General features: G+C 36.6%; 1 long non-coding RNA gene across 1 annotated transcript in view; it reads left to right on the top strand.

Moving 5' to 3' along the window:
- The first annotated feature begins 4634 nt into the window (after positions 1-4634).
- LOC128934220 (uncharacterized) overlaps positions 4635-23059 on the top strand; it is a 52147-nt gene continuing 33722 nt past the window's right edge. The window contains exon 1 of the long non-coding RNA XR_008482832.1: positions 4635-6794. This is a non-coding gene — a long non-coding RNA (uncharacterized LOC128934220). The remainder of the gene's footprint in view (positions 6795-23059) is intronic.

The raw sequence follows: 23059 nt of genomic DNA, 5'->3' as shown, positions 1-23059 counted from the left end.
GAGCGCGCACGGGCACCCCCCGCACGCAGGCGGCGCCGAGGCACAGCGCGCGCTCAGGGGCGCGCACACGCGGCCACACGCGCCGCACACTCACCCTCACACACGCGCGCGCGCGCGCGCGCCCGGGGAGCCGCGGGGGCGCGCCCGCCGCGCACGCGCGGCTCGGCGGCGCGCGCCCGCACGGCGGGGGCGGGGGCGGCCGGCGGAGCGCCGCGCTGTGCCCGCGCCGCCGAGCGCAGCGGGGAGGCGGAGGGAGGGCAGCGAGGGCGGGGCGGCGGCGCCGAGCGGGCGCGGGGGGGGCGGGAGCGCAGGGGCCGCGGCGGGGGCCGCGCTGCCGGGCGGGTGGCCCCGGGTGACGGCGCGGCGGCGGCGGCGGCAGCGGCGGCAGCAGCCGGCCCCGTGGGGCGTCGCGCAGCCGGCCCGCACCGGCACCCAGCGCACGGGCACACGCAGGCACACACATGCCGATACGAGCGCGGCGCGCCCGCCCCGCCACTCCTCCGCCCCACGCACGCCGGGGCTGCGCTCGCACTTTCGCCAGCACGGGCCAACTTTCCCCCGCTCCTGCACCGCTCTGGACGCCGCTCCCGCTGCCCGCACCCCTCGGGCGGAGGTCCGCGGTCGTCCCGTCCTCTCCCGTAGCGCTCGCTGGCCGCGGCCGGGCGGCGCGGAGAGGAGCCGCGGGGAGGGGGGCGGCGGGAGCCGCTGGCGCGGCGGTCGCCACCGCCGCTGCTCGCTGCGCGGAGCCTGTGCAGCATTCCCGGGGACCGCGGGGAATTGGGCAGTGGCGAGGAAACAAAGTGTCGGGTTTCGCTACGCCCATTCTCCGACATCGGGGACGCGGGCATGTGTCGGAGCCGTTCAGCTTCACTTTTCTCCTCTGCCCACCCCAGAGGCGGGTCGCGGAGGGAGCCGGGGCACAGATGCACCAGCGGCATCTAAAGGACTCCGGCCACCCCCCCTGCCCGCCGGGCCGCTCCCGCGGCAGCGCCGGGGCCCGCGGAGCCGGCCGCGCTGCCGGGCGCTCCGGGCGCGGTGCGGCGCCTCCCGCCGCCGCCAGGTGGCAGCGCAGGGCGGCGGATGGGCCCGCGGGCGCAGCGCGGCGGGAGCGGCCGCGGCGGGGAGCGGGAGGCGGCGCCGCGGGGAGCGCGTTCCCTTCGTTCCCGGGGGATGACCGCCGTTGTTGGGTGTGCATGCGGGGCCGCAGCCGGTTTTTTGGGGCTGAGGCTGGCTGTAGCTCTGGGAATGCTTCTTTTTCCGGTTAAACTTCGGGTTTTATTAATTTGGCAAAATTGCGTGTTTGGCTAAAAAAAAAAAAAATTGCGTGTTTGTTAAAAAGAAAAAGATAATAATTAGAAGGCGGTATAATTGCGTACGTGCAAAGATGTGCATGTGTTTACATTTGCGTATTAATTGCTGCTGTGTGCTGTCTGGATTGTAGTACATAAATCTAGTAGTACATACCACATAAATGTAGTAATTCAAATGGTGTTATGCACACAGGGACACATGGAGTTCACCCCATGTGTACAGCACAGAGGTTGGAATCCAGCTTTAACTCAAAGGTAATGCTAGATGTGTGTGTCCCTCTGTTTTTCCTGTTCGAGTGTAAGCATTGAGCAATACTCTGTCTGTGGTATGTGATTTCTGCACATCTGTATCTTCAGCAGACCTCTGTTAACTCATGTCTTAACATCCCAACATGCTAAACCCAAAAATGATTGCTAAAAAATTGTCTTTTTTGTAATGCCCAGCCATCCCTAAAAGGCATATTCATCTCTGCAAACATAAAAGGAGTGTGACTCAAATCTTGTTTCCCTAGGTCTGAAACAAGCAAGATCTGTTTTTTGGATGGAAGACAGATTTCTTAGATGAACCAGGTAATTTTCCTGGCCTTGTAGAAGCTCTTGGAAATCTCAGTGGGACAAAATACTTATATTCTTGAAGTATCACTGAGTTTACTGTTTTGATGCAAACCCAGTCAATGCAGTGGAAGGTTTTAAATGGTTTTAGATTGTGTTCCAAGGTGCTAGTTTCAGTCAGGAAAAAATACCAAACCACACCCCATACAGGTGTGTAGGTGTTTTTTTTCCACCTATAGGCTCTTTTAAGCTTTCTAATATGCAACATGGAATTGATGATAGTGGAACAAAAAAAATCACAGATACTGAACAGATCATGAGATGTCCTACAGGAGTTTCTTATAGCCTCAATATTTTTGAAAAATATCTTTCTTTTGAATTAATAATTTTGCATTTTGAATATATGGGATTCTATGCAAATATGCTTGCATTTTTTAGCCCTGTCATATTTATAGCATCTATCTGTGATTCTCTAAGCTATTTTTCTCTCTGACACACAAAATTAGACACACATAAAAACTTTTTTATTCATAACAGAGAAAGATATTTTACATAACCTTGTCAGCTAGGCTGAGTCTAACTCCTTCTTGAAATTGTTTTGGAGAAGTTGACATTTCATAACTCTGAAATCATGTTAAAAGCTATCATGTTAAAGTCAACATTGTAGATATATTTCAGTTTAATTTTTCTGATCCTGTACTAGTGAGATATTAAAAAGCATAATCAGTAGAAAGTCTGACTTAATAAAATCTTACTTTCAAGTTGTTACACTGCTAGATGGTTTTAGTAGCATGTGGGAGATTTAAATAGTTATTAGTGTAGAACTATCATGCTGTTGTTCCATTCATTCTTATTCTTAGTCCAAAAGTATTTCTGGCAGTGAAAAGTTATATCTGAGTATTTGAACTAGAACTGTCATTTTAAACCAAAGCAAAAACATCAAACAGTAAATAATACTAAATTTGTGATTTTTTTTTAATTGTAGTGTTGCCTCTTGCTAATTTATTTTTAATCTATCTTTCATTAAACAGAGAAATCCTAAACTCCTTTTAACTGAAATACTCAGAAAGAAAGTTGGAAATAACTAATAAATCTTCATATGGAATACAAGTAGAGAGACCTGAGTGAGAATGGAGCCAGAGTAAAGATAGTTCAACGAAGGCGTATGAGGCATACATGCATTAAATATACAACTTGCAAGTGTTCAGGTCTACCTTCTTTCTATAGTGCTTCAATTTATAACATTGGCAGGAACAGCTGATCAAGCATGTGGAATCAGACATGGGAAAACAGGAATTTGGAGGTTCCAAACTTGTTGAATGAAATCTATTGGAACAGAAGAATAGACACTCTTTATGAAAGACAAAGTGTTGAAATAATTTCATGGTCATGCACTAAAACACGTTAAGGAGTGAAAATAAAAATGTTAGAAAATAAAAAGTGCAATAAAAATGTTAAATTTGAGGGTGAAGATGAGATAGTGTCCACTTGAAAAAAAATTATTGAGCAAAGGGTAGGAAAAATACTAGGGATGCTCTCTATTATGAATCTGCTGGTCCAGATTGGAGCTGGAAAACAATGCCTACAAATATGGGGAGGGGGGAAATAAAGCTAAGGCTGGGATTGTGTGATCATGCAGATTTGTGTTATTTCTTATGGGCAAGCATCAGCAGAAAGTTCAAGCAGTGTTGCTGGGGATGACATGAATTTATCATGATAGAGGATAGCTTCTTTTATGGAACAGATATTGGGCAAGCAAGAGACAAGGATAAATTAGATTAAATTGTAGTAAATTATAGGATCTGCAGGACAAACTAATGATAGAAAAAAAAAAATAATGGTTTTGAGCTTTTCTACTTCATGTGAAATTTCAAGACCGAAGAATGTGAAGGATCTGTTGCTATAGTCCAGTGTTTCAGAAAGGCAAACTCAGAAATAAAAAACTTTAGTGAGTACTGGAAGAAGAATTCAGATAAGAAAAATGCTACTTTATGTAAAAAAGAGAGCAGATATTATTGAATTTTTTACAGTGGAGAAGAAGGGGAGAAACAAAATAGTCCACCTAAACTGGAATGTAAAAGAATTCCCAAAAGGTAGAAGCCTTAAGCAAGTTATTAAGAGTAAGCACAAAACCTAAAAAGAATGAAAAAGAGATACTGATTAGCAAGAAGAATTCTGCATCAATAATTAGAAGGCATAAAACCAAACTGAGAATGGTCAGAAACCTTGTTAAACCAAAACTTGCATAGAAATAGAGTAAGAACATGTTAAGCAATGTAAATAAAATGAGAACTTAAGACGTGGGCAAGTTGGAAAGGAAAGGGTTTTTAAAGGATGGGGTGGACATTAACAATAAAGTAGGCCCAGACCAAATAGGTGCCAGAAAAGTTGCCTCAGTTTCTGGTAAGAAGAGATGTAAATTTTGTTGTCTAGTGTAAGTAGGAATAGGGTAAGAGAAATCCTCAGTGTATTGTGGCACAAGCATTTGGTCCAGCAGTTTTATGTCCTAGAATAGGATCAGCTGTTTTGTAATACACATAGCACTGATTTAAGGGTGTAAGGTAAGTGTGTCTGGACAGAAATTTTAGACAAAATTAGAGGTCTTTCTGAGAAACAGATGTGTTGAGATACATACATATACGTGCAAATTCTCTCTCTCTCTCTCCCTATATATATATATACATACATACTATGTAAATATTTTACAATTTTAGTGTTATTGTCTATATTCTAACATGTCAGTATTTCTAAATTCAATTCATGTCTGTCTGTATATTGCTTTTCTTTTGGTCTAGGCTGATAGAAATAGTGTGAAATTGAATAATGCATTCTACAAACTCCTGAATTAGAACTTTTACTATAAACTGGGAAAATCCAAGTCTATAAAAAATTTCAGAAATTTAAAGCTAGTAGTCAATCAGGAAGGGGTTAGAGGTTGCTATTATAAATTAAGTACTTTCATAAAGGGAAAAGGAAAATGTAATTTTATGATGTATTAGGCAGGATGTCATAATAGGTAAGGCATTATTAGTATTGTAAAGGATGTGCTTTTTCATGAGTTCCTGGTGTATTATGTGTGGTTCTAGTCATATATTCAAAGAAGATACTAAAATGAAGTCTAAAGATCAGGAAGAAACTATGGTAATTGGGGCATGGAAAATGTGTCTACAGAAGAGAGATTAAAAAAAAAAAAAGAATACATAGCCAAATAGATATTGAAAGGACATATGAGTCCTTACAAATTCATTTTCAGTTAAATGCTAAAAGAAAACCTCAAAAACCTAAACAAAACAGAATGTATTTGAACTGAAGAGGGATGTTGACATGCCATCAAATGCATATGTGTTGGTTTTAAAACCTAGGAAAGGGAAGAAGTTTACAGTCTGTCTGGGACTGGAAAGGTCTTCCAAATAGGTAATCAGGCCAACAAAGTTTTTTTTTTAAATAGAACTTGAAAAAAAAAACCTTTGTAATTGAATGGGACAGTTCGTGTTAGAAAAGGTACATTTGTGGCAAGTTGGAAAGGAAAGGGCTTTTTGAAGAAGTTGGAATATGTTTTTTCTACACTTACACTGTATCTCTTCTCTGCCTGAGGGCTTACTGCAGGCTCTCAGGTCAGGTAGGATGTTTTCTCCCTTTATTGTATAATTTAGGTTCTGAGTTATGTTAATTTCTTTCTTTCTTTTGTTCTGCTTTGTATAGGGGACATGTATCTCCTAGAACATTCTGCAGAGAAGTTCTCACATATTTCCTCCTGTTGAGGGGGTCTCCACAGACCATTGGCAGTGCCCTTTATTCTCTTCTTCCTCCCTTTTTTCTTTTTTCCCGAGGAAGATTTGAGGTTTGGCTTTTGTTCTTTACTGCAAATTAAAGAATTAAAGGTTTTGAATCAGTGGGTAGTACCATCTGGACCAAAAGTTCTGTAGATCTGGTTTTTTTTCAACTAAATATTAAGTGTATTGTAACTCTCAATTGTGAGAATGTAGAAATGTAGATAGTCCTTTTCAGCAATATGCTTCTGTTACTACTTATGAAAATCAAATTCATCTCAGTTCCATTACCTCAAAAATACTAGCTAAATTTCCAGCATTTTCAGTAGGACATGGCATGGATTAAGTGGCATACTGCAAAAAAAATCTCTGAAATTTCCTAAACTATTCTGTCATTATACAATTGCTCTGACTTTTCAGTTTCTCTTATCTCCTTGCTATGCTTAGGATTATCAAATAATTAAACTTATTTCATGTCAAATATGTCTAATGTAAGGTACCTAATCTATCCATAATAACTGAAATAAAGGATTTTGTTTTCTTCTGTATATGAGCACTTCCTCTGGGATAGCTTCTTAGTTTTTCTGGTGGAAGTTGTAGAGTAGGAAAAGAGGTTTATTTATATCCTTGCATAGAGGGGTAACCTTAAGATATAAATCTATTAGGCTGTTATTTTCTTTATGCTTTGATTTTGTTACACTAAGAAAAACATATTTACCAGGAGGAACTCGGAGAAATATCAGATGTTTTCTGCCTTAATGCTTAAAACACTCAAGAGAAGGAGCAGGCTTAAAATTTCTACACCACATTAGTTAGCAAAAATTCAAACATGATTAGTGTACTCTCCCTCAAACACAGAACCTGACCTGTCCCACCCTTGTTCACTTTGGAGAAGTTGAGCATCCCATGAGAATTTCTAATGATCTGTTCCTCACAAGTGACAAAACCAGGGAAAGTCAGAAATTGAAAATTGGGGATTATGTGGAAATTAGGCTTCCAAGTGATTCAGTAATATTAATATCATTCCTGATGTCTTTGAAAAAGATTGCTGCAAGACATACAGCAAGAAATGTTGATCCTTGAGGCACATGAATGTGCCCAGCAAGAACTTCATCAGTCTTAATGGTTTCTGAATACTTTATCTAGGCTCTGTAAATGATAGGTAAGACTACATATATATAGATGTATGTACATATATCTATATATATGTGTGTGTAAAGTTCATCCTGCATAACTTTAGGGGATACAGGTGCTTCGCTTTATGTTTTGCCATTTAAATAATTTTTTGCACCTATTTGAACCTACACTAATTAATGCAATAAAAAGATAAATCCCTAATCTTTTTCAGGAAAACATTGCTACTCCTATGCATTTCTACATAATATGTTTTGACACATATTTACAAAATATAAACGTAGAACATGTGTCAGTTTAACATATTTATGTACATACGTTCACAGACAGATTTTACCAGCTTTGTCCTTACTTAAAATAAATATGAAAATTTATTTTAGAAGTGATATACAAAAATCAATCTTTTATTTTATGATTCTACCCAAGAGGCACTATAACTGTGTTATGATTTATTAAAGGAAAATGAAGAATGTTTTTTTGGTTTTTTTTTTTATTTTTCAATAAGTAGACTCACTCACTGGAGCATGAAAAAAAGGTGCAAAAGCCTTAGAGTGAACTGAATTTGCATGTTTTGGCTGCTCGGCGTGACCTGGATTTCATGCCACTGGTGGCTCCTCCAGGTCTTCCTAGAGGGGAGTTTTCATCAGTTTCTGCCACTAGGTGTCCCTATATGTGTGCAGGAAAATCCTGATGGAGACATTAATTGAAGGAGGAGTAGAAATTGAGCGGGAGGAGTAGAAAAGATGATAGTAAACTTCCTTCATGATTTCGAGTTCTGTTTGACAACTGTCCTTCATGTTACTGAAGAGAAAATATGAGTGGATTCATGATTGTGCAATTATACTTCAGAACAAACTTTTTTTAAAAAGAAAAATGGAAAATAATAGATAAGGCTCTTAGATATTATATAGTCTTTTTGATATTATGTAGCCTTTTTGATACTATGTATTTATATTGATATTATATATATATATATAAATCAGAAAAAGTCTTCTAAAAACATTTCAGTCTGGTTTATGTTTGGTAAATTTATTATAATTTAAAAATTATTCATACCATTTGGTATAAAAAAAGGATTTTCATGTAGTAAACACAATTAATTATGTATGTCAAGAGTGATGAAAAAACGTGTGCTGTGATTAGCTTCTCTAGAACATCTTGATAAATGGGATGTTTCAAGAATTAAGAGCCTTTGATGGATTGTACAACCCTCTAACCCTTACAATTAATGTTTAAATAGATCACTAGTAATGGAAAATAATGTGGTTTAGACCCCAATTCTTTTCATAATCAAGTGACTATTAAATGTTATGCAAACATTCTTCCAGTGGGACCATTGTTTAATCAAAGTCAGAAACTATTATGACATGAAAGCTTTTAAAATTATTATTATTATTACCTGATGATAATAATAACAAAAACCCCAATAAAAGTAAGAATTAAAGTAGATGTTTTCTTTCAGTAATAATAAATAGGATACTTGAACAGACACCTCAGAGTATTAAATAATCATTTTCTCTGACATCAAAATGTACAATGAGAGCAGGATTATACTGATATTGTCCAGAAAACAGGGTTGTTGAGTAGTGTGTTCTCTTTTTCAAAATACAGACCTTTACTTAAAAGACAAGCAAGCAAACAAACAAGCTTTCATCCTTCTCAATACCATTCAAAACATTACTAGAGAAAAGCTACTTTTCTGAACCCATAATTCCGAGTTTACTTCTCTTGAACTTGTAGAGAACAATAGCTCTTTTTTGGGGACGTCAGCACTGTTAAACACTTTACTTCTGGACTTCTGTATCACACATAGTCTAAGAATTTGGAATTATGGAAAGAGGTTTTATTCTAAAGGTATTTACTGGCAGCATAATTTTGTTTGAATGTCTCTACTGATTTTAAGGGAGTGATGGTTTGAGCTCATAGTCTTCTAATGCAAGAGTGAGAGTGTTGCAAGTCCATTTCACTGAAAACTTGTGCCTTGGTGAATTCATTAATTAATCATTATTCCTCATTAACCTTGTGTACTTCAGCACCAATACAGTAATCTGGTATTTGTTTTGGATTTCCACTTGTCTATTTTAAATTAAGTTAAATTTAAGCATATCTCCTCAGTTCACAAGACTGAGTTTTCACAGACCAAAAAAGCTATGAGACAAATTTATTAAAAAAATTAAAAGCTGTGTTTAAAGATACTGTGGTGGGTTCCCATAGTCTTCATACCACAGACTGGGATTAGGCTACTATGAGTATCTATTGCTTACAATGTTTTTACTGTAGGCAATGGAAGGAGAAGAACTGGTGCTTTATCATTCAATGTGAAGAAATACATGAGATTTGTTAGCAAGGGATATTAAACATTATTGTGGGCAAGTGGAAAACACAAATAAGAGTCTGTGTTTTATAATCACTAAAATAACTGAGTAATACAAGTGTTTCATTAGTTTCCCAGTGAAGCTATGGGTTTCACTGAAAAATGGTAGTGATATATGTCATAAAACTTCTATATTGTGCATAGTCCCTATATAAAGCATAAAGATATCTTCCAAGACACTAAAGATACATTCTATTGAATAAAAAGAAAACAAAGTTGTCATAACTGTATGATATACCTTAGTTAAGAATATCAAAATGCCCTGCAAGCATTGTTTATATGATGCAAGATATACAAGTTATAATACACCAAGAACCTTCTCACACCTTTTGGTAAAGATCAGTGTAGAGTTAGAATCTTCAGAGGAAAAAAATTTTGAAGAGCAGTTTATCTCTGCATAGAGAAGGTGTGAAAGTTATGTCTTAATGTAATTTCAGCTCTAGATTTCTATACATATCCCTGTGGAATGTAAACATCCTACAAAGCTTAAGTAGAAAGCCACATGGGGTTTTGCTATGTTTATTTCTCTTACGGTGGTACCCAGCAGCTGCAAATGGCATTCTCCACTAGACATATCTGATCAGGTAGCATCAATCCACGGTGCTGTTCTATAACCTGTGACTTAGAGAAAATAATTTGGAGTGAGAATGTCAGTCTTATTGACATCCAGTGGTAACTGAATAGTGGGAAATTACTTAACTGTACTTGGCTGCCTGTAAATTTGAGGTCACGGTAGAAAAAGCAGATCAAAGAGAGTTGAAAGGGAATATTATCCCCAGTCTTTATTTCAGGAATGGAAGGAAAATTACATCTGTTACCTGAAATGTTGCATATGGAATGTCGAATACCTTATTAAATTTATTAATTTCTCAGAGCTCCCTTTCGTATATCTCATCCAGAATATGAATCAGGCTCCTAATATAATAAAATGTTGGAAATATTTTGTGTCCTTTTACGTCTTCCTTCAGTCTTTTTTTTTTGTTTTGTTTTAATGCAAATTTATTGCTGAAAATTGTGGCAACAAAGAATTTTAGTAAATAAGAGTATCATGCCTAAATTATGAAATCTGCCTTGCCTAGGATGAGCTTTAGCATTTGAAGTCTATATAAGTTCTTCTGAAAGCTTCAAGATTTGTTAAGAAGCTGTCTACATTTACACAATGTTATCTACTTCTGAAATGCATCTATGGAGTTCTAAATTAAATAAATTTAATAATTCCTTCCAATTGAACAATTTCCCAACTATTGTAGGAGAAGCAAGAAATATTTTCATAGTTTTATAAAATGAAACTTACTTTTTAAAGGCAGATGAGCACCATGTTTTGAAATAGTCTTACTAGGCAACCATGCATGGTGTCTAAATCAGAGTAAATTCATCTTAAATACTGTTCTATGGATAGTGATGTGAGATGGGCATCTCTCAAGGATTATTCTCACTACCTGAAGTCTTCTCTAAAATACATGTCCCTCTCTACCAGTTGAGGGGATGTAATGCATTTAGCTTAGTTCCTGCTGCCCAAAGTCGAGTGGGCTTAATACATACTTGGTGAATGTTCAGTCAATCTATAAAGCTGGAGATACCAGAATATAATTGTAAAGAGATAAAAATGTATTTAAACTTTGAGTCATCTGTAGTCTTACTGACATAGGTAGGGCTTTATGGGAAATACAGTCCTGCTAATCATGAACCGGATAATATTTCAAAATTCAGACTTGCATTAGCAAATTTCTTTTAAAAACTTTATATTACAGAAAAAAACCCTTAAGTTATCTTTCAAAAACTATTTTGTATTGTTGCTAGCAAGTGCTCATGAAAGTTTCTGTACAACCAAGTTTAGTTTATCCAGTTATATCTGTAATAATATATATTTCCTGTTTGTTTTTCTGTTAGATTTACATGACTGAATACGTGGTTCATGGAACAGCTTTCAGGATTGATGTGATAGCAGACCTTTGTATCAGAAAGGGGTTTTTCTCTGTTTCTTTTTTTGCTGTTATACATTGATTAAAATCTCATGTAGATGCTGTAATAAGAAATCAATTTCCTTGCTTTTTGCTTACATTTTCTTATAAAATAAATTCCTGTTTATTCAACAAATTACATTTAATTAAATGAGCAGATTAAATTTGTATTTTATTTCCTTTCATTACATATTCCTTTGTTCTTAATAATATTTTTAGCCATCATTTTTTTTGTTTGCATACACTTTATAGAGCTCAGTGGTTGACCTTCACACCCAAGATGAAATGGAATAAGTGTCTTTGTTATGCTGAAGGCAAAGTATAAAAAACATACAAGAAAATGTTGTCATCCCTTGCCTATTAAATTTGCAGATGTGACAGGATATTCAGAACAATAACTGCATGTGATTTATCAGTACTGACTGCTGACTGCCACAGTTTAATTTGCTACACTAACACCCAAAATGCTACTGTAAAACATAAACCTTTTGTTTTGCATTCCTCTCTTTGACAAAAACTGATTTAATTGACTAGTGTGTCGCATGTGTTATCTTTATTCCAAATTCCTTGCTGGAAAAATATAGTACAATTGTGAAAAACTTTCTGACCCTTCTAAATATGACAAGTATAGAATCTCTAGCCATTTAACATATACTTCTGCTTTCAGCATACTTTCCCAAATAAAGACTATATTTCTGAATATCAAATGTATTACTTATGTAGAGTAAAAAGTAACAAATCTTCTCACTTTGCAGAAAAACCCCACCTATTATCCAAATTACTTTATCATTATTTAATATATAATTTTATCTTTCTTTTTTGCAAGTAGAAATAAGATTTGCATGCCAGAAAAATACCCTTATATATATAATATATATTATACCCTTATATATTCTTATATAGTATAATGTATATATAATATATATATTATACTATATAAGAAATAGCTCTGATAATGCCATACAATTTTTCTTCATCCTTTGCACACCTGAAAAACTTATTTATTGCCTTGAATACTTGCCTTGAATACTCTTCCACTAAGGATAGGATTCTTTCAATTGTTTTCATTAATGAAGCTGTTAATTAAAGCTGCTAGCTTACAGACTGCCAAAGCTTTAAAGAGTTTGCTTGAAGATCCAACATGTATGTTAGATAAATTAGCACCTAAGAAAATGCATCTTGTGTTGTTTATTGTTGTCATTGTCATTTATTTCCGCTTTTTTTTACATAACTTCCAGCAGAAGTTTGTTGATAACAAGAGATTCAAAAGTTAGAGCTTCAGTGAACTCATATATTAAATAATATCCTGAGATAAACTTGTGGATAAGTTTAGGGGCTTGCATGCTTAAAGGGGGCTGAAGTGGACTTAGGATATCTGGGAAGGTGAATGAAGACAATTCGACTCAGAAGATCCTTCTGTGACACCTAATCCTGAAGAGGCAAGAAACTGTTCCAGTGGGAGATGAGCTGTTCTTACTGGAAAGATTCAAGCACAGCAAATAGGTACTGGAGCATAATTTAAAGGAGGCTTTTCTGCTCGAGGCTGTCCCTGTGCTTAATGGTAAACAGGTGTTAAAAGCCTCCTTAAGATCTGAATCATCCTCTCAAGAAAGCTATTTCTTTCAGTTGGCTATGTCCCTTTATCCCTCAGGGAAAGTAAGTCTCTAAAATAATGTACAGGCTCATTTAGGGGCTGAAAGCTAGATGGGAAAGAGTCAGGTTCAGGAATCTATTTTTGGCTATGCCAGAACTCACTAAAAATGAGTAAGCTTCCATGCTGCTAACCTCAGTTCTGGAAATTAAAAGAAGCAGCTTACATGAAAGTTCTGCACTATTATGTTATATTCTTTAAAGGTTAGTAATAAAAAAAAAAAAATAGAGTTTGAGACTATGTTTGTGGGAAGTCTTTAATCATAAACCAGATGAATTAACAACTCTGAGGGACAAAAGATTCTGACACAGACAAAAATTATGTTTGACTGAGTCAATCTGCTAAAAGAATTTTTTTTCTTAACCCATATAAATGTATTCCATGATATATTATAATTCAGAACAAGCCTGTTTAAGAGTAAATTAGGCTTACATTGCTCCTTCACATCTCCCCAAGAAAGTACAATGCATGTGAGAAATTCACATTTTGTTGCTGAGAAGTTGTATGTCTTAAAAGCAGCTCTTGACTTCCAATCTCTTCATTATTCTGCTGAGATTTTTCCCAGTGCTGTTTTTGACCTACTAACTTCTCTGCAGTCAATTTCTTTTTGGAGCATGGAGAATCAGAAACAGTACCATGTCAAATATTTAACTCTAGCATGGGTGACGTGCCATACATTCATGTATTATCTACAGCCTAATATATACCACAGAAAAATCTCTTAGGAGATCTTTTCTTGTCATGTTCTTCAACATATATGGTCCAACCAGAAAGTAATTGACATTGTGATACTTATACCAATTCAGAGAGTGAGGAATTGGTAGCCTTGACAGCCTTAACATTATGATTCATTACACCTAACTTGTCCTGATCTCATTCCTTTACATCTTAACCAGATAATGGCACTTAACACTAATCTTGAGGAGGGTGGAAACACCTAATGTAAGGTTAGCCCTGTGCTTTTATCAGCTATAAAGCTGATTATTGAAAAGCGATTGAAAAAAACTGCTATAAAAAGGCACTGACTTTAATAATGGCCCAAAGCATATTCAGTCAAAATGCTTTAAATTAATATCAAGGAACTTTGGCCTAGAGCATTGTAGTTTTTTCTTTTTTTTTTTTTTTTTTTTTTTTTTTTTTAATTCTTAAAGTATTCTGAAAACTGCTGACAGGAATTTTACTTTGTTTCTTCTTGTTATTCTGTTGTTGCTCCTTAGTAGATTGTGGCAATTTTCTGTTTTCTTCGTAAAGCATCCAATAAGATTTTTTTCTGTCATAAATCATATATTTATTTTATTGAATAAAACATAATTTCTATGCTTAAGTTAATATCTTGGAGTGTTGTTTTTTTTTTGTTTGTTTTATTTTTGTTTTTCTCCAACTCTGTGCTTCTGAGTTCCTCTGTAATTAGATACTAAATTACTGGGTTTACAACAGAGTATTTGGCTCATCTGTCACATATATCTCATTCAAGGAATGTTCTAGGAAAGGTATGCTACTCACACTATTCTAGTTTGTTGTAAAATGTGGTGAGACTACTCCTTTCATACAGAAGTTCAGTGTTAAGAAATTATGACCGAGGAACTTGATAACATGACTTTAACTGTCCCTTCAAATTGACAGGTTTCAAAATCACACTTATTCTTACTTAGGGAAAGTACTATGTGTAGCAGGCTAGGCTTTTATATTCTGTAAAGCCAATTATGGATCTAAACATTTAAAAGTTTTCCTCTCTTTTGTTTGGCTTTTTTTCCATTTATAGTAGTCAGTTAACAATCTTTCAAATGATATGAGCAGCCTTAACCCAGAATTCCACTCCAGGAAAGCCTTTTTACTCTGAATGTTTACAGCATTCAATCCTTTTCAAACCTTAAATGAGAGCAGGGCTACTTTTTCAGTTATATGAATTAACAATATAAAAAGAGCTGTATGCAGTTGTGAAGCTTGCCATAGTGTTACAAATGTTGGACAGATTCTTCACAGACTGACAACACCGATCAACAAGGTTGTAGTTTCCTTTGGTGACCTTGTTGCCAAAGATGTGAAATTACCCAGTAAGTGAAGGTAAAGCTTGCAGTTATATCTTCAGGTTAAAAAATACATTTTTAAAGAACACAGAGTTTTCAAAGATCTTGAAAAGACAGTTTTGCAATCAAGAGGAAAACCCTCTTTGGTTCTATCAGAATAGAGAGGGTAGATATTATTTCCTTTCTTTCCACTCCACATGCCTATCTTACATTTTCAGTTGAGAATAAGTGATCATAATCATCAGACTCTTGAATATTCTCATGTAAATAAGAACCAGTTCCAGAGACTCTGAAGATTAATGTGAGATGAACTTTGAGATCCAGATGAATTCTGCTGTGTAGCATTATATATTTCCAGCTGATCACTCATTATGCAAGCTGCTCACCATTAAAATGTCAGGATTTGTAAATGTACCAGACTATAATTGCCAAAACTTTTAACTGAATAAGACTTTAAGATTCTGTTTCACAGCATGGAATTTGCTACTTCTCTGGAATTAACTTTGTGATGAGGATAATTTAGATTTTTAAAATCACCCAGTAAATATGTACTGAAAAAAATCTGAATACATTCTAAAATACCTTCTGCACAGTGAAAAATGCTAAAAAATGGTATTTCCTTAATAAATTTTACTAAAACAGGACAATTTTCATTCTTAAATGCATTTTTTTTTTCCTGGGGTATACCCTTCTATTATATTTCAATTTTGTCTGTGTTGCAGATATGAGGTTGTACCAATACAAGGGCAAACACATACACTTGCCTTTGCTTTATATAGCCTATGGTCACATCATATTTCAAAGACAGTATTGCGTCTGTTCCTCTCAAAGATTTTTGGGGTCAGCCTGACCCTTGAATAAGGTTCTTCTCTACAGAAAATGGATAGCCTTGTGATAAGAGAAGAAGGTGCTTGCACCATCAGCTCAAGACACACATCAAGAGGGTGTCTCTGCAGATGGCAGAGTGTGAAGGAAAGTCCTAGAGGTGTAACTCGTCTATATGGATATATTTGTATGTGTGCATGGGTATGTATAGGAGAACATATAAATATATATCTTCTAAGTATGTCTCTCTTGGATTGTATCTGTAAGCATAACTTCTGGGGGTGGGACAAGCCCTGCTGCACAGTACTAATGCATCATTCCTCATTCATCTGCCTTCTTTAAGATACTGCACAAGTAGAGAGGAAAAATGATCATACAGCTGCCAAGACACAGTTGCTGCATTTTTTCTTTGCCTAAAAGCGGGGTATGTGAATACAAGGGGAATTTCTCTACACCCCCTTGTGGATGCCATGGGACAGAGAGAGAGAAATGGCAAGCGTTTCTCACAGTGGCTTGTGAGAATTTTTAGGGAGTTGTGGGAATATGATAACTTGTTAAGTATAAACAATCTGCAGGTAGTGGTTTTCTACTTTGTCTTTCTGTTCTTCTCAAGGACAGTGTATGAGGAAGGGGTTTTTGTTAAATAACTAATCAAATAGAATGTATCGTATCACTCTATAAAAACCATGCAGTTCTCTTGAATAAAACCTTCTTTACTCTTTCTACAATACTGCCTCTTGCCTGTTCCTGTGTCATTCTCAATGCAAGAGTGGCATTCCCTATTACTAATTTGACCCCAAAACAGTAAAGAACCTGTTCTTCTAGATGAGATTTTTGCACATGCTTGAAGTATGTAATTCCCATGACAGGAAAAAATAAATCAAGAATATGATCAATAGGCTTCCTAAACTGAAAGGCTGTGGGGTTAAAACAGGAAAATTCATGATAAAAGACAATTTTAAAAATTACATTCCTTATCAAGAATCTCACAAATTTTAATGGCGTTAACAATGATTGAAAAGATACTGTTGAAACAAATCCTGTTTCATCTGTATTGATCATGCTGTTAAAAAATTAATTTTTCTTTCTACCATCTTTCAACATTTCGAGTTATTTTTCTGATGGAGTGCTCAAGTCCTTGAAACCTAGGCTACCGTTTACATTAACTCAATAGCAGTCTGTTGTCACGTGCTTTGACTCTGCATTTCTATGGCACTCCTTCTGCCTACTGATGTTCCCTAGGTCTAAGTATACAGGAAGTGCAAAACAGACAACTTGCAATCCTGATATGGGGAAAGAAAAAATAAAGCGTCAGCAGATTTTACACACGTTTAGATGTGTCTAGTCTGCCATGCCGTCTCCTAGCATGCAATTGGAGCATTTTTCAGCCACACAAGAGTAGCTGTTTTGGAGATTTTCCAGAAGCTCAGCTTTGAGTCAAAGAGAGAAGTCTACATTTACAAAGAGCCATTCACAGCTGTCAGAAGTTAGCTGTCTGTGGGACTCAAAGTACAGCTGCAGTTTTTCCAGAATACTGACAACTTCTGTGGCAACCAGAGTCTTTCACTAGCACTGGGATTTCTGAAGCTTTATCAGTGAAATTGTCAATGCCCTGTGCTTGCATATTCCATTTCTGTGAGGTTTTTTTGCTTTTATTCTTTTGTATTCCACAACTTACTGAATTATTTTTCTGAAGTTAGGGAATTATAAGATATGAACTTTTGAAATTATGTGCTTATTATCTGCAGGGGTTTAGAGTTTTAAGCTTCCGGAATGAACAGAAAGCATTAAAGTCTTTATTTTTGTTTTTCTGAAACATGTACAATTGTATTTGTAGCCTTTATGAAGTGACAGCAGCAATATTTAAACTAAATAGGAGTCATGGGAATGTATCCTCCCAATTTTGCTAGAGTCAGAAGTATATCTTCCTCTTTTTATTTCTGTAAGGATGCTATCTACAGCTCCATTTCTCCTGCAGAGACCCTTAAGTGTTCTTCATTTTTAGTTCATATTGAACATTCAGAGAAACAAACATATTGTGATATAATGTAGTATAAAGTGCAAGTGCATTTCTCAGAAATGCAATAACCAGAAACAAAATGTTTGAGTCATACAACATTTTCTGAAACCTTTTTCTACTCCCCTTCTCTTTTTGCCTCCTTAAAAAGTTTGCAAAATTATAGCTAGGAAATGAAAAGCAATTGTGAACAGAAACCATACATTCTTATTTCTTCCATGAAGTACATAGTACACATTAGAGTAAGATAAAACAGTATAGAGCAAACACTAACATTTTCTTAAATTATATAACAGAATTTAATCTTAAAGAATATTGTAAGTAGAAAACACAGAGGAAATAGCCTACAACAAAGCCAGAGATTCAATCACAGATTTGACCTGGGTCAAGAATTAAAATCAGGATAGAAATTATGGCATGTATTTTACATCTAAAACAGCTTCAACATTCTATTTTTGCTAAGTTGGTTTTTTTTTAAATTATTTTCTTTTCCCTATGAGTAAATCTCATTGTTCTCAAGCTTTCATTTTATATCTGAAAATTTTAGATGTCTATGCAGAGGGGGCTTATAAACCTAGTCAAGGAACCTTGCTCCAACTCTTTTTTTTTTTACTTTGTGTTACTTGGAAATAGCTGAAAGTGTTTGCCAATTAATCCAGGGAATCACTGTTAAAAGGAAGAAGGGGAGTAAAAAGGGGGAATGGCATTTTAAGAATCATGGCTTTTTTTTTTTTTTTTTTTTGTGTTATTCCTGACCCTCATCCACCTCTCTTGGGTGTTCTGTATCACTTCTATCTTTATTACCTTATTGAGGCTGACCATGTAGTGTAGGAATGTAAAAGACTCCTGAGGAGCTGCAGTGAAAATCTCTCTGAAATCAGGGCTGGGTGTATCAGTCTGTCAAGCTGCTGTCCTGTATGCTGCACAGAAACTGACTGTTTTTCACTGGAAGCATTTTTATAGATCCAGTTTCTCTGAATACATTGATTTTATCTTTAAAATCTCCTAAATCTTTCTTTTAATTTCCAGGAAAAAAAAAAAAAAAAAAAGAAAAACCAACTATATTCATGGAAAATGAAATGACCTGTAAATGCATGCTGTCATTAGATTTTATCTTAAAGAAACATTTTTTTTGAGATCATTTTTCTTCTGGAGTAATCAGCAGATGTCACAGGCCAGTGATTTCAAATGTCTCTGTGAGTCTGATGCGCAAGATTTCCTCAGGAAGAGAATCTTTTGGATTTGAATATGTTGCCATATTTTGAGTAGTGCTGCCTTGCTGTATTTAACTATGTATGCATCAGGATGCCACTCAGTGAAAGTTACTTTCCTTCTGTGTTGCCATTCCTTGTTCATATCCTATAAAATAGGTTTGGTTAGTTTATACTTTGACTATGTTTTTTCCTCTTCAATATTTTTTGAAGCCAGATCCAGATTGGCATATTTTAATTGCTCACCATTATAAAGTCTCTGTAAACTTTGTAACATATACATACATACATATATATATATATATATATATATATATACAAAAATTGATGAAACAACCTCCATGATGTTTAAAGAAATATTCAAAAAGCACTGTTAAAAAAGGCTATGAAAATAAGCATGCAAAGAAAATAAAAAAGATTTTTTATTTCATTTCAAAAGGTATCTTAGTAAGTATATTTTCTTCACATCCCTGAAAGATGGAGAGAAAATCTGTTGACAGATGTGTTCGTAGCTCTACCCTGCGGAGCCCAAGACAATCTTTAAACTAAATAGCACATTATTATTGTATTGCCATCATGTTGCCACAGGTTTCTAAGCAGCCTTGAGGCATTCAGTTCCTAAGCCATTGGGAGCTCTTTATCTCATGATTTTGACATGCCCATTTTGGATAGAAAATACTCAAATGGAGTCACCTTTCATCATCTCAGGACATGCAAGTTGTCAAAAGACTTGGCTTCCAAGGGGGTTATGAAAAAGCAGATATTTTTAGTTGTTTGGATTTTGTATTTCACTTTGACCACTGTTTATGCAATAAAAGTGAAATGCCAAGGAAAAAACCATAAATCTTTACATGTTATTGCTGTTTCTCTGTGAAACACACCCTTGTAATCTATTTTCTAGCACAATAATAAACTGTCATTCAGTTATGGTTAGTAGCAGATAACTTGATAGTGGAAACATTTTTTATTAATGTCTGATTAGTGTAGGGAACATGTTATAATTTTTTAGTCTTTGAACAATATTTTTATTAAGTTTCAAGAGTTAAATTTTATATGCATAAAGCAAAAATTTGGAGTTGAACTGTTAATACAGCCAAGACTTCTAGAATGGATATGATAACTGGGATGAGGGAGAGAATTAGAAGGACAAAAAGTGACAAAAACTCATCGGCCAAAACAAAAACAATTTAATAAGTGAAGGGAAACAAAACAAAGCAAAACAAATAACACAGAGGCAATTGATCACCACCTCCTCCTACCAGACTGATGTCCAGCCAATTTCCAGTGTAATGCCTGTCTTCGGAAAACTATCCCTGCTTTAGATCTTTCCTCCTTTCTACTTTTCTTTGCCTAGCATGGTGTTATATGGTATTGAGTATCCCTTTCATCCATTTGAATAAACCTCATGGCTCTGTTGCCCACCCCTAGCCAACTACCTGGAGAGATACAGAGAGTAAGAAACAGAGAAGATCTTAGTGCTGTGCAGGCACTGTTCAGCAGCTAAAACACAGGTGTGCTATCTCACCATTTAGATCACTAATCTGAAATGGCACCGTGTGGGCTGTTGTGAAAAAGATTAACTCCATCCCAGTCAGACTCATTACAATACATCCATTTTTTTAAACATCAAAGTTTAACTTCTTGAACTATTTTTGTAAAAGAGCTTATTGTAACTACTGTCAAGGACATGACACTATATTAGGTGTATTCTCCTGAGTTGATACTGTATGACAATTGTTCATTTCCTAACTCGCAGTTCCACAGAACTTATTGTGGGAAAGCGGTCTGGATGTTAAGTTGTAAACTTTTAAGAAAATAAAATGCCAGGGAAAGAGTAAAAATCAGATTTGTTAAAAATCAGTTGTAAAATGTTTTAAGTTGTCTTCTTTTGAGAGCAGGGAGTCATAAAGAGTTTCACCAAAATTTGCATAAGATTTACCAAAGTGCAGGCATAATAAATGCATTCAGAGAATCATAATCAAGGACTGAAATTAGAAAATAATAATCAAAACATATACTCAGAAAGTTTTGTCTTTATTTCAGTATGCTCCTTTGGAAACTGGAAGATGGTGACTTAATTTATACAGTATGTTTTAGCAAGTATGTCCCTAAACAGATGAAAAAAACATGTATGAATATATTAATATCTATATATAATCACACATACTTGAGCACCAGTATATCACAAAATCACAGTATGGCAGGAGCCTCAAGAGGTCACCTTGTCTAGCCCCTCTGCTCAAGCAGGGTACCTAGAATAGATAGCCCAAGAACATGTTCAGATGGCTTTTGAAAATGTCCACGAGTGGAGACTCCACAACCTCTCTGGGCAGCATACCTTTGCCTATAGTATGCATCTATAATTCTGCTACAAATTTGAAACAAATAAAAACTGGGAGCTCTGGAAAACAGCCAAACAAAAGATTATGAATTGTTTTTAGGTATAAAATACCTGATTATCTCCACTGGATAAAGTGTAATATACATATATTATGTCTTCAATTTTTTATGTCAGTAGGGGGTTGTTTCTTCAAATGCTATTTAAATAATTTTGAGACAGTAAAACTCATACAAAATTGGGAATATTTTTAGTCACCTAATGTTTGAATATCTTTATGTATTGACAATGTCTTGCCTTTTCAGGGCTACCTATAATATTGTGTGATATTTCCACTAATCTTTTTTTTTAACCAGTCACAAAGCAACTTTTATATCCCTTTTCTCTTTCTGAAGATAAATATTCAGACTGATTTACACCTTTTCTTTTGTAATAATACAAGGATACTGTTTAATTAAAAATTTTTGTAAGTTTATTGGTTATGATCTTGAAAAGCATTTATGAGGACATTTACTTATCCTCCTACTGATCTAATTTTCAGGTCATCTGTTAGGATGGGACTAAAGACTAAAATGAATAAATGGTATTTTTCCATTGTGAAATTTAGGTTGATTTTAGAGGTTAGGTGTTTATTCAATGAAAGTACTTTTCAGAAATATTTTATCAGAGTCTACTATTCTCATTCCAATTTTAGTTTTTACATGGCATTTGGAAAGACTTTGTTGAGTTACTGATGATGTTAAAATCACAGAAACATAGACTTATAAAATAGGTTAAGTTAAAAGGGACCTTTGGAGGTCATTTCTTTCATCTCACCACTCAAAACACAGGGCCAGCTTCTATCAGATCTTATCAGTATTTTTGTAAATGTTGCTCTCAACACAATTATCAAGGGAGTAACTGAGAGTTTATTTATATCTATGAAGGAATTTCTGTTGACTCGACTTGCAATTAGCCTGGAGTCATTGATAAGAAATGTCTTTTGAGTTCCTTTAAAAAGCAGCTTGTACTAGTTTTGAATAATTGAGAATTTTATATGAGTGGGCTGAATTGGCTGGACACCAGGTGCAAACCAGAGCTGCTCTATCAGTCCTCATCCTCATCAGGACAAGGGAAGAAAAAATATAACAAAAGGCTAATGGGTTGAGTTAGGGACAGGGAGACTTCTCTCATCACTCCCAACATGGGCAAAAGAGACTTGCTTAGGGAAAATTCATTTAATTGCTTATCAATCAAATCAGATTAGGGGAATGAGAAAGAAAACCAAACCTTAAAATGTATTCCTTCCACCTTCCCCTTCTTATTGGGTTCAATTTCACCTTTAAATTCCCTACGTCCTCTCCAGCTGCAGCTCAGGGGGATGGGGAGCAGAGGATTGCAGTTTGCTCATCCTGTGTTGTCTCTGCTGCTCCTTCCTCGTCAATGTCTTCTGCTGCTGCATTGTGTAGTCCCACTCACAGGAGACATTCACACATGTCTCCCACACGTATCCTTCCCCTAAGCTACAGCTCCTCAGGAATGACTCTAGCATGGCTCCTTTCCATAAGGTGCGGTTCTTCAGGACCAGACTGCTCCAGCATGGGCTCCCCACAGTGTCACATGTCCCACCAGGAGCCTGGTCCTCTATGGGCTCCCATAGGATCACAGCCTCCTTCAGGCATACACCTGCTTCTGCATGGGGTCCTTCAGGCCCTGCAGGTTCCATGGAAACTCCATGGGTTACAGAGGGACCAGTGCTTTATCAGGGTCTTCACCGCAGGCTGCTGGGGAATCCCTGCTCCAGCATCTCCCCCACCTCCTTCTTTGCTGATTTGGTGTCTGCAGAGTTGCTTGTCTCATATATTCTCACTCCTTTCTCTGGCATCTGTTAAACAGCAGGTTTGGGTTGT

This window comes from Melozone crissalis, unplaced genomic scaffold, assembly GCF_028551555.1.
Source record: "Melozone crissalis strain CALT ecotype California unplaced genomic scaffold, PUWL_Pcris_2 ptg000013l_1, whole genome shotgun sequence".
Lineage (NCBI taxonomy): Eukaryota > Metazoa > Chordata > Aves > Passeriformes > Passerellidae > Melozone > Melozone crissalis.
Note: the sequence above shows the minus strand (reverse complement) of the source record. Positions and strands in the feature narration are given on the sequence as shown.